General features: G+C 39.9%; 1 non-coding gene across 1 annotated transcript; it reads right to left on the bottom strand.

Moving 5' to 3' along the window:
- Positions 1-3,417: 3,417 nt before the first annotated feature.
- On the bottom strand, positions 3,418-3,522 carry LOC112632225. Its single transcript, XR_003121295.1, has one exon. It is a non-coding gene; the product is annotated as a U6 spliceosomal RNA (small nuclear RNA).
- Between the last annotated feature and the right edge of the window lie 9,913 nt (positions 3,523-13,435).

Genomic DNA, 13,435 nt, shown 5'->3' with positions numbered 1-13,435 from the left:
TCTCCTTCCACCTTACGAGAAACACCCACAGGTGTGGAGGGGCAGGCCACCCCTTCACCTTCTCCCTACCAAGTTCCCAAAGTCCAGTGTATCATTCTATGGCTTTGTGTTCTCATAGCATAGCTCCCACTTGTAAGTGAGAACATATGATATTTGGTTTTCCATTCCCTAGTTACTTCACTTAGACTAATGGCCTCCAGGTCCATTCAAGTTGCTGCAAAAGACATTATTTCATTACTTTTATGGCTGAGTAGTATTCTGTGGTGTATATAGGCACCACATTTTCTTTATCCATTTGTTGGTTGATGGGCACTTAGATTGGTTCCATATCTTTGCAATTGTGAGTTGTGCTGCTGTAAACATGCATGTGTATGGGTCTTTTTCATATAATGACTTATTTTCATTGGGTAGACACCCAGTAGTGGGATTGCTGGATCAAATGGTGGTTCCACTTTTAGTTCTTTAAGGAATCTCCATACTGTTTTCCACAGGAGTTGGACTAATTTACATTCCCATCAGCAGTGTAAAAGTGTTCCCTTTTCACCACATCCATACCAACATCGACTGTTGTTTGACTTCTTACTTATGGCCATTCTTGCAAGAGTAAGGTGGTATCTCAGTATGGTTCTCACCTGCATTTCCCTAATAATTAGTGATATTGGGTGTTTTTTCATATGCTTGTTGGCCATTTGTACACCTTCTTTTGAGAATTTTCTATTTATGTCCTTTTGCCCCTTTTTGATAGGATTATTTGTTTTTTCTTGCTGATTTGTTTTAGTTCCTTGCAGATTCTGGATACTAGTCCTTTGTTGGGTGAATAGTTTGTGAATATTTTCTCCCACTCTGTGGGTTATCTGCTGATTATTTCTTTTGCTGTGCAGAAGATTTTTAGTTTAATTAAGTTCCATTTATTTATTTTTATTTTTGTTGCATTTGCTTTTGGGATTTTAGTCATTAGTTTTTTGCATTAGCTGATGTCCAGGAAAGTTTTTCTGATGTTATCTTCTAGAATGTTTACGGTTTCAGGTCTTAGATTTAAGTCTTTGATCTATTTTGAGTTGATTTTTGTGTAAGGTGAGAGATGGAGATCCAGTTTCATTCTCCTACTTGTGGCTCACCTGTTTTCCCAGCACCATGAATTAAATAGGGTACCCTTTCCCCAATTTATGTTTTTGTATGCTTTGTCGAAGATCAGTTTGCTGTATGTATTTGGGTTTATTTCTGGGTTCTCTACTCTAGTCCATTGGTCTATGTGGCTATTTTTATACCAGTAGTACCATGCCATTTTGGCAAATATAGCCTTAGTATAAATTGAAGTCAGGTAATGTGATGTCTCCAGATATGTTCTTTTTGCTTAGCATTGCTTTGGCTATGTAGGCTCTTTTTTGGTTCCATATGAATTTTAGGGTTTTTTTTTTTTCTAGTTTTGTGAAGAATGATGATATTTTGATGGGAATTGCATTGCATCTGTAGATTGCTTTGGGCAGCATGGTCATTTTCACAATACCGATTCTTCCCATCCACGAGCATGGGATGTGTTTCCATTTGTGAAATCTATGATTTCTTTCAGCAGTGTTTTGCAGTTTTCCTTGTAGAGATCTTTCACCTCCTTGGTTAAGTGTATTCCTAAGTATTTTATTTTATTTTATTTTATTTTATTTTATTTCAGCTGCTGTAAAGGAGATTAAGTTCTTGATTTGATTCTCAACTTGATTGGTCATGTAAAGCAATCCTACTAATTTTGAATCCTGAGACCGAATTCATTTATCAGATCTAGCTTTGGATGAGTCTTTAGGGTTTTCTACGTATACAATCATATCATCAGCAAACAGTGACAGTATGACTTTCTCTTTTCCAATTTCGATGCCTTTTATTTCTTTCTCTTGTCTGACTGCTCTGGCTAGGACTTCCAGTACTATGTTGAATACAACAGAATAGAAGTGGTGAAAACGGGCATCCTTGTCTTTTTCCAGTTCTCAGAGGGAATGCTTTCAACTTTTCCCCATTTCGTATGATGTTGGCTGTGGGTTTGTCATATATGGCTTTTATTACTTTGAGAATTCATTTTTTAACGCAAAAGATTTGACCAAACACCTCAATAAAAAAGATGTAAATATGGCCAGTAAGCAGGTGAAAAGATGGTAAACATCATTAGTTACCAGGGAAATGCAGATTAACACCAAAATCAGACCCCATTACATGCTCATTTGTAATAAAGTATCTGACTTCAATTTTGATTCTGGTAGCTAGCTTTGAAGCTCACCTCTCCCTCTCCTGCCAAACACTGGGACAGCTGATAAGAAAACTGGAGTTCCCTTCTTTAATGCCAGTGGGAAGTTTAAACCACACAACCCTGACCTATGTTTAAGAATCTTCACTTCTAGGCCGGGCGCAGTGGCTCAAGCCTGTAATCCCAGCACTTTGGGAGGCCGAGACGGGCAGATCACGAGGTCAGGAGATCGAGACCATCCTGGCTAACACGTTGAAACCCCGTCTCTACTAAAGAAAAATACAAAAAACTAGCCAGGCGACGTGGCGGGCACCTGTAGTCCCAGCTACTCGGGAGGCTGAGGCAGGAGAATGGCGTAAACCCGGGAGGTGGAGTTTGCAGTGAGCCGAGATCCGGCCACTGCACTCCAGCCTGGGCGACAGAGCCAGACTCTGTCTCAAAAAAAAAAAAGAATCTTCACTTCTTCACCCGCCTCTTAATCACCATTGAATTCCCAAGCTAGTCTCCTTCCCTTCTCTCTCAAGCCATTTTCTTTGTGGTGGTTGTTTTTGAGATGAGGTCTCACTCTGTCACCCAAGCTGGCACAATAGTGGCTCACTGCAGCCTTGACCTCCCTGGCTCAAGTGATCCTCCTGCCTCAGTCTCTTGAGTAGCTGGGACCACAGGCAGATGCCACCATGCCTGTCTAATTTTTTAAAATTATTATTTGTAGGCCAGATACAGTGGCTCACGCCTGTAATCCCAGCACTTTGGGAGGCTGAGGCAGGAGGATCATTTCAGCTCTGGTGTTCAAAACCAGCCTGGGCAACATAGCAAAACCCCATCTCTATTAAAATTCAGAAAAATTAGCCAGGCATGGTTGTGTGTGCCCATAGTGCCAGCTACTTAGGGGTACTTGGGGGGCTGAGGCAGAAGGATTGCTTGAGCCAAGGAATTCGAGGCTGCAGTGAGCCCTGATCGTGTCACTGCACTCCAGCCTGGGCGACTGAGCAAGACCCTGCCTCAAAAAAAAAAAAAAAAAAACACACATAAATTATTATTTGTGGAGACAGGGTCTGTTACCGAAGGTGGTCTTGAACTCCTGGGCCCAAGCAATCTGCTTGCCTTGGCCTCCCAAAGTGCTTGGATTACAGGCCCCAGCCATCGCACCCAGCCTCTCAAGCCATTTTCTTTTTATTTTCGTTTTTTAAAATATGGAATGCTTCACGAATTTGCCTGTCATCTTGTGCAGGTCTATACTAATCTTCTCTGTATCACTCCAATTTTAGTACATGTGCTGCAGAAGCGAGCACTCAAACCGTTTTCAAACCAGCTGGGAAGCCTTCCCTGATCTTCTCAGAGACTCATTATGTAACAAGGCCTTTCACATCTTTTGGGATGTGTGTCTGTGTGTGAGCGTGGCATTATCAATATTGGAATCTGAAACAAATTCTGGGTGAGGGTCCATCCTTCTTATAAAGAGTGACTATAACATCTTTAAATGGCTAAAATTTAAAAGCCTGACGATATTAAATGTTGGTGAAGGTGAGGAGGAAGTGGAACTATTAATATACATATCATAAGAAAGTGAAATTTAAAACCACTTTGGAGAACAATTTGACAATTTTTTGAAAAGCCAAATATATATATACTATGTGATGCATTACTTCCACTCCTAGGCATTTGCCCAAGAAAAAGGAAGCACATGTTCATATAAAGACTTGTATACGATCGGTCACAGAAGTTTTACTTATAACAGCCCCAAACTGGAAACAACCCAAATGATTAATAAAATGGAACAATATTCGGCAATAAAAGATTGAACTATGCCATTATTATGCCACTACACTCCAGCCTAAGCAACAGAGCAAGACCCTGTCTCAAAAAAAAAAAAAAGAATTATCAATATATGCAAAAACATGGATGAAACTCAGTTAAGCAGATTAAAAGAAGTCAGACAGAATACATACTGTATCTTCCCCTTATAATATTTTTTAGAATATACAAATATCCATGGTTATAGAAAGCAGATAAGTGCTTGCCTAGGGCCTGGGTTGGGAATGGAGCAGAGGCAGAAAAGAAGAAGAGGGAGGGATACAAAGATGCATCATGAAAACTTTGGAGGTGACGAACATATTTAGTATCTTGATTTTGGTGATTGATGTACACGTCAGAACCTATACAACTGTACATTTTAGATATGCATAGTTTCTGACATGCCAATTATACTCCATTTGAAAAAAGGTAATAATTTCATGGTGAGTTGTTGTTGATAGAAAAGAGCTTCATCCATGGTATCCATGGGGATGGTAAAAATAAAAAAATCAATAAGAAAAAAAGAAAAGAACTTCAAGGACTGTTCCTTGGGCATTTCGGAGATCTCCTATCATATGATATTGTCTTCAATTTCCTCCTTTTTTTTTCTGAATTCCATCTTCCTCTTTCTTGATTTGCTCTTTCATTTTGATGGAAGACACCCCTCAGTGAAATAATAAGGGTGCTTCTGTAAGAATATTTTTTCCTGCATCAATTTATGACAGTTTGGCTAGGTATAGAATTCCAGGTTAGAAGTCTTTCTCCACCAGAACTTTGAAGGCACTGACCATTATCTTGCTACTCCACGATGATGTTAAAAAGATCAAACCTATTTTGATTCCTGATATATTCCTTTTCATACGCCCTTTGGTTTCTTTGTACATAATCTTTCCTTCTCTCCCCATCCCCCATCTTCCTGGAGCCCTATAGAATCTTCTAATTGTACCCACCAAAGTTCATGGTAATGTGCTTTAGTGTGAGTTTATTTTTACACATTGTGCTGGTTACTCAGTGAATGTTGTCAAGTTGACAGTGCATATCCTTCAGTTCCGGCAACTTTTTTTGTTGATGATTTCCTCTGTTATTCAGATTTTGGACCTACTGCTCTGCTCCTTTAATTTGCTTACTCTTTCTTTCTTGTTTTCTCTCTCCTATTATCTTTCTTTAATCTTTGCTTGGGGGAAATTTCCTTAACTTTATCCACCAGCCCTTATATTGTATTTTAAAATTCCATTATTATATTTCACTTTTCAAGAATTTTTTGTTCTGAGTGTTTGCTATGTATATGTATGATTCTATTCTTTAGTGGATGCATATATTCACTTGTTTTTGCAAGTATATTGTCTCTCCAAGTATAGGAAAAGTTTTCATCCTTGAGAGGTTCTTGTTCTTGTATAGTTTCTGTCCTTCGAGTTACTTTGTTTTGGTTTCTTCCATGTTAAGAGGCTCTTCTGATGTTGAGTGCATTATTTCTCCATTGCTGCACTAATTCTCACAGACTTAGTGGCTTAAAATACCACAAATTCATTATCTTACCATTCTGGAGCCCAGAAATCCTAAAAATCAGGGTATTGGAAGAGCTGTATTCCTATGGAAGCTCTAGAGAATGTTTCTCTGATGTGCCCATAATCATGCTTTTTAAAAAGTCTGTTTTGGAGCATCAATGATGGTTACATAATACTTGGTGGCTCCAATTTCCACAGGGGTTAGCAACGGTGAAACCTTGCTTACATCCAGCTTTCAGTTTTTACAAGACTCAGACATACTTGAAGGAGCCCTTTTCCATCTTGGCAGCCTCCCTCTCACATTTTTTGATGGTTCTTTTGTCGATCAGACGGTGGGCTTGCCTGAATCCACATATCCAATAACAGCAATGTTGATATGATTCTTTGTTTTTCCCATTTTAGCCTTAGCCCATTTATGCCAGAGGTTGCAAATTGGGGGTGGGGGGAGGGGCAGGGAATCAGACCTTGGCAATGACCTTCAACAGGATATAAATAACTCCCACAAGCTTAGCATTCCAGTAATGGAACATTAGGCATAAATGGGTTTAGTGGTGGTTTTCACAATACATATATTTTGGTGGCAAACTTGTTATGAATAAAGCTCTCACAGTCTCCTTTTGGCTGGGACTGATAGCCCTGACTTCTTGTTGGCTGTCAGCAGGAATTGCTCTCAACTTTTAGAAGCCACCCTCAGGTCCTAGCCATATGGCCCTCTTAAACATGGCAGTTTACTTCTTCAAAGCCAGCAGGAATTTCTCTCTCCAGCCTACTAAGAAGGAGTCATATTATATAATATAATCACAGAAATAATTATACCATCACCTTTGCAACCTAATGCAACTCAGTCAAGGGAATGACTATTCCATCAAATTCAGATTGCAATCACACTCACGGGGAGGAGATTTTCCGGGGTGTGTGCTCCTGAGGATAGATGTCTCAGCGGTCGGTACAGAATTACGCCTAAAACATCATGCGTTAGTTTGAATCTTTCTTTTAGAAAAAGAAGTTTAAAGATTTAGAATGGGGGCCGGGCGCGGCGGCTCAAGCCTGTAATCCCAGCACTTTGGGAGGCCGAGGCGGGTGGATCACGAGGTCAGGAGATCGAGACCATCCTGGCTAACATGGTGAAACCCCGTCTCTACTAAAAATACAAAAAACTAGCCGGGCGAGGTGGCGGGCGCCTGTAGTCCCAGCTACTCGGAGGCTGAGGCGGGAGAATGGCGTGAACCCGGGAGGTGGAGCTTGCAGTGAGCCGAGATGGCGCCACTGCACTCCAGCCTGGGCGACAAAGCAAGACTCCGTCTCAAAAAAAAAAAAAAAAAAAAAAAAAAAAGATTTAGAATGGAAGTTGAGCTCCTAAATTTTTCTTGCGATCATTTCTCAATACCTTTAGAAATCAGTAGCTAACAACATGATAAGGGAAAGAAAGTAATGTGTATTGATTACCAAATATATACCAGGCATTGTGCTAGGTCCTTGACATTACAGTTTATTCAATATCAGAAAAGAATTACATTTGAACCAAGGAGGTACTATAAGAAACATGTAACGAAATCAGAGTGTTCTTAATACTGGTAAGTGCAGCTAAGAAAATTAAACAATAATCATCATCATTACGTTGAAAAGCTAAATCTAATATTTTGAAAATTTCCTGAAAGTATGATTGGGTATAATTTTGATGGTCTTGGAAAACAAATACTCTACATTTCCCAGTGAAATTTGAACATTTTTTCTTTTTAAAGCAAAACAGATTTTGGTTGCACAGAATTTAAAACAGACTGTAGCTTATGTAACTAAATTTAATGTCCTAAAATATTTTCTCCTAAATCATGCTGCACATATTTTATTAATCTATGAATAAAATCTATTCCAGGATGGCACTGTACATATTTAATCATAGTCAAATCTTTCATCTAGAAGATCCAATATAGCTAATATTGCTTAGAAAATAGAAACTACAAAAAGCTTTAGAATTAAGAAACATTTTAAACCACATTTAAATTCAAGTACTGTTTAATGCAACTTTTATCCTGAAGCATCAAGATGTAAATACTGTCTTTGTCCAGAGCAATCAAAATTAAAACATCAAATAATTTCAGTTTTTAACATAATTTTATTAAATATTTAAAGACTTGAATTAAGGTCTCTGACAATACAATAGTGCTAGAATGTATTCAGCAAATTAAAAATACAAGTTGAAAATTAACTCAAAATAATGACAGCAATTTTTGTTAATTTTGTTACTAAACAAATGTGGGCTACTGAATGTAACTGAAAAACACAAATATAAAAGTCATATATTATAGAGATAACTGACTTATACAAACACCTAAATTATTTCACCTACGTAAAAAATTTGTTTTGTTCATGAATAAGACATCCTAAAAATAACATGCTTAAAGTCCAAAAGAGATTTTTTCTAAAGTCATAAATCATAAAATTTTCAAAAAGCATTTTGGCCTAAAATGCTCCATTCTTGGTCTCAACTCAAATAAGTATTTTGGAAAACTGGAAGAAAAACTGTATTTCATAGCTGTTTCAGGTATCTCAATGTGGATGGGAAAAGGAGATATTTTTCTCATTCTTATTTGGGCATTTTGTGCACTTATTCACACATGGCACAAATTTAAACTTTGAATTGGCATATACAAAATCCTCTCTGAGGAAATCACAGTCTAGATATAAAAGCTGGCAACTTCTGATTTTTGAAGCACAGCAGAACATTTGCAGTGCCCAGCTTTCATTAGTGGTGAACTAGGCATTCATGTTGGCCAAATTTTGTACTGTTATCCAAAGCTTAATTGAACAGGCACCAGCAAGTGAGACATCTGAAAGCTTCTTACAAGGAAGCAAACTAAATAGTACACATTCCTATAAGATAAAATATATATAAAGATCAGAAGCTGGAGTCAAAAAGAATGATGTCCAGTAATGGCAGACTAGGTAATATCCATCAACTCTCTCACTGAATGAAAACAACCAGAAAAGCTTGGCAAAATAGGCCAGGTGCGGTGGCTCACGCCTGTAATCCCAGCACTTTGGGAGGCCGAGGCAGGTGGATCACCTGAGGTCGGGAGTTTGAGACCAACTCGGCCAACATGGTGAAACCCTGTCTCCACTAAAAATGTAAAAAATTAGCTGGGTGTGGTGGTACATGCTGACAGAGTGAGTCTCCATCTCAAGAGAAAAGAAAAGGAAAAGGAAAAGGAAAGAAAAAGAAAAGATGGAGGGAGACATAGAAAGAAAAAGGGAGAGAAAGAAGCTTGGAAAAACAAAAACAGCTGCTTGGAGAGAGAGAGAGAGATTGGGGGAAGGGGGGAAGAGAGAGAGAGAGGAGAGACAGAGAGAAAAAGAAAAGAAAGAAAGAGAAAGAAACAAGAAAGAGAAAGAAAAGAAAGAGGGAGGGAGGGAGGAAGGGAAAGAAAGGAAGGAAGAGAGAGAAAGAGAGAAAGAAGCTTGGAAAAACAAAACAGCTGCTTGAAAGCATCAGCATGCTAACAAGGCAGTGAAAAATTACAAAACTGTGAAGGAACAGACTTAAACAGGTGAGCCTGGTATTTGGGGTTGCTTCCCCCGAGGGACATCTGCTGATGAGGTAGATCAGACGGAGCAGAGGTTTCAAAAGACTTGCAGGGATAGGAGACAAAAAGGACTTCAGGGCCCGCCAAGGAAAAGGGGCCCTGGTCAGCACTCCAGGCTTTGGACTGAGATCTTCCCCAACACAGTGCGAGTAACGACGAACTAGAATCTGGAATTGAATCCAACTTGAACATCTCAAACCCTTTCCGGATTAAAGTGATCCAGGATCATAAATACCCCTACTCACCTTCCAGAAACAAAAGTAAATCCTTTCTGAAGGAAGAGAAAACACCATCCTCCCTCGAAGTAATTCCTACTATTTCTCCCAGCCAATGTCAACATACAAAGCCACCACTGCCACCACCAGGTATACCAGGAGAGAAGTCAAATCATGAAAAGCAGAAACAGACCCACAGGGGAACCACATGATCAAGTTATCAGACACAGGCTTTAAAATAACTGTGTCAAACCGAAAAAAAAAAATACTGAAATTGAGAATTCAGTAAGTGGATTTTTAAAATTAGACACAGATGAAAAAAACTGATAAACTGTTATATAGGTCAGAATTCTGGCCGAACACGGTGGCTCATGCCTGTAATCCCAGCACTTTGGGAGGCCAAGGCAGGTGGATCACCTGAGGTCAAGAGTTCAAGACCAGCCTGACCAACATGGTGACACCCCATCTCCACTAAAAATACAAAAATTAGCTGGGTGTGGTGGCGGGCACCTGTAATCCCAGCTACTCAGGAGGCTGAGGCAGGAGAACTGCTTGAAACCCGGAGAAGGAGGTTGCAGTGAGCCGAGGTCATGCCACTGCACTCCACCTTGGGCAACAGAGCGAGACCCTGTCTCAAAAACAAACAAACATACAAAAAAAGTAGTAAATTCTTGGAATGGAGAGAGACACAAGAGTAGAAAATACAGGAAAATATAGAAGAGACATAGGGAATTAAGCAAAAAGAACTAATAAATGTTAAGTGGAATCCCAGAGGAACGAAGGCGAATGTAGCCAAAGCAATATTTGAAAATTGTTTTCTAAAACTAATAAAAAATATTTTCAAGTCATTAAGTAATGTTGAACAGCTCATGTGAACAATGTTGAACAACCATATGTGCTGACATCATCAGCATAATCTATGTTGTAGAACGGGTCCCTAAGACAATCCCCTATCTTCAATAAATTGTAAGCGAAAAAAGAGATGAAGTAGAAACCTGGAGTGTAAGAGAGTTAAGAAACAGACCATCCAATCACAATATGTGCACTCTAATTGGATACTGATTCAAACAACTGCACTAGGAAAAAGCCATTGTGATATCCACAAGACAATGGGGAGCTTGAACAGTAATCAAATATGATTTTATTAGAGAATTACTGTTTTTGTTTGTTTCATTTTGGTCTGACAATGATTTTGTGATTACATTAGAACAAAAGTTATCTTTTAGAAATATTACATATTTACAGATGAAATGGCAGAATGGAATTTGCTTAAAATAATATAGAAGTGGTAAGTTAATAGGGTTATAAATTAAAGGCAATTTGTCATGAATTGTTGAAAGAGGTGATGGATGTGTGCCAAGTTCATTATGGTTTTGTTTACTTTTGCCTGTGTTCAAAATTCTCCATAGTAAAGTTTCTATTTATTAGTGAGCTTGCTTTCCTTGTTAATCAGCCAGTTTCATAACCCACCTTTTACTCCAGTTTTCTTTTTTTTTTTTGAGACAGAGTCTCGCTCTGCCGCCCAGGCTGGAGTGCAGTGGCCGGATCTCAGCTCACTGCAAGCTCCGCCTCCTGGGTTTACGCCATTCTCCTGCCTCAGCCTACCGAGTAGCTGGGACTACAGGCGCCCGCCACCTCGCCCAGCTAGTTTTTTGTATTTTTTAGTAGAGACGGGGTTTCACCGTGTTAGCCAGGATGGTATTGATCTCCTGACCTCGTGATCCGCCCGTCTCGGCCTCCCAAAGTGCTGGGATTACAGGCTTGAGCCACCGCGCCCGGCCTACTCCAGTTTTCAAGACAGGGTAGAACTAGAGAGAAATGTCATATGCTCAGCGACATGGAGCATGATGTAGGCTTAATGTGGAATCTTTTCATAGTTTGCTCCATTTTATTTGATAGCATCCATTACAGTAACTTTTCAATGTGCCACACTTCAAAATAAACCCAGGCAAAAATAACAACCTACAGTTTTTTCTCTAATAATTAAATGTATTTATTTTTGAGACAGAGTCTCACTGTCACCCAAGCTGGAGTGCAGTGGAGTGATCTCAGCTCACTGCAACCTCTGACCCTCAGGTTCAAATGATTCTCCTGCCTCAGCCTCCCGAGTAGCTGGGATTACAGGCGTGTGCCACCACGCCCAGCCAATTTTTGTATTTTTAGAAGAGACAGGGTTTCACCATGTTGGCCAGGCTGCTCTTGAACTCCTGACCTCAAGTGATCTGCCCACCTTGGCCTCCCAAAGTACTGGGATTACAGGAGTGAGCACTAGGCCTGGCCAACTTTTCATTTAGACTTGGCCTGTTCCAAATTAGGTATTTTCCCCATGCCATGTATTCATCATAGTATAGTATCTAGAGTTTTAAGTTAAATGTTTTTCTTTTCTCTTTTTTTTTGAGGTGGAGTCTCGATGTCACCCAGGCTGGAGCGCAGTGGCACAATCTCGGCTCACTGCAACCTCCATCTCCCGGGTTCAAGTGATTCTCCTGCCTCAGCCTCCTGAGTAGCTGGGATTACAGGTGCCTGCCACCACGCCCAGTTAATTTTTGTATTTTTAGTAGAAACGGGGTTTTACCACGTTGGTCAGGCTTGTCTTGAACTCCTGACCTCCACTGATCCACCCACTTTGGCCTCCCACAGTGCAGGGATGACAGGCGTGAGCCACCGTGCCCAGCCAAGTTAGACCTTTTTAATGCTCTCTTTAAAATATGCCTTAGCACCACATTCTAGAAGCTTAGAAACTCTGCGATGGGGGAAAATTTTTTCAATATATTCATCTTAGAAACATGAATAATGCTTTTAATCTAGCTTTGACTCCACTGAGTACTGAAAGGGCGTGGATACACACACAGATAACATAAAACACGAGCAATTACATTTAAAAGATAAAGTACCTTTTTAAATAATTTGTGATTTGATATATCCTGTATCACAGATACTACAGATTAAAGATTCTATCCACAGCAGATACTTTCTGAGAGTTGCTACATGGGAATTCCAGAGGAACATTGTAATGTTTATATTCTTTGGAATCTGTATCCACAAGTAATTGAATTCATTGTGGAAACCCAAATAAGTCTTTCAAGTATTTAAAATAAATATTCCAACCTCATACCAAGATGAAAAGTGATTTCTGGTCAAGTTTTCATTTCTTTCCAAGTATATATGTAAAGAATTTTTCATAATAAGGCTTTACATACAATCATACGTAAGCCATGAGCTGTTACTTCCTGCTGATAGCTTCAAACTGCTTAAGCTTTACTTTCTTATTAAACACTAAGGAGAAAGACTCTTCTGAGGCATATGAGAGACAGTCACCTTCTGGCTTTTTGTGGAAAATTTAACAGCCAAATTTTATCTAACTTAATGACAAAACCTATACTCAAGTAACTCAAGTACTCAAATTTGCTTTTTTTTTTTTTTTTTTTTGCCGAGATGGTGTCTTGCTCTGTCACCCCAGCTGGAGTACAGTGGCGCGATCTCGGTTCACTGCAACCTCTGTCTCCCAGGTTCAAGCAATTCTCCTCCCTCAGCCTCCTGAGTAGCTGGGACTACAGACACCTGCGACCACAGCTGGCTAATTTTTGTATTTTTAGTAGAGATAGGGTTTCAACATGTTGGCCTGGCTGGTCTTGAACTCCTGACCTCATGATCTGCCCGCCTCGGACTCCCAAAGTGCTGGGATTACAGGTGTAAGCCACTATGCCCGGCCAAATGTATTATTTTCAAAAGAAAGGAATCATGGCTGGGCATGGTGGCTCACACCTGTAATCCTAGCACTTTGGGAAGCTGAAGTGAGCAGATTGCTTGAGTCCAGGAGTTCAAGACCAGCCTGAGCAACATGGTGAAATCCTGTCCCTGTCTCTACAAAAAAATACAAAAATTAGCTGAGAGTGGTGGTGCACCCTTGTAGTCCCAGCTACGCAGCAGGCTGAGATGGGAGGATAGCTTGAGTCTGGGAGGTGGAGGTGGCAGTGAGACTGAGATTGTGCCACTGCAGTCCAGCGCAGTCTAGGCAACAAACTGAGACCCCATCTCAAAAACAACAACAACAACAAAAAGCCATGATCTAAAACTACTAGGTATCAACAGATCAATCATCTAAAAGCA

Source organism: Theropithecus gelada, chromosome 9, assembly GCF_003255815.1.
Source record: "Theropithecus gelada isolate Dixy chromosome 9, Tgel_1.0, whole genome shotgun sequence".
Lineage (NCBI taxonomy): Eukaryota > Metazoa > Chordata > Mammalia > Primates > Cercopithecidae > Theropithecus > Theropithecus gelada.
The sequence above is the reverse complement of the archived record's forward strand: the minus strand, read 5'-3'. Positions and strand labels throughout refer to the sequence as shown.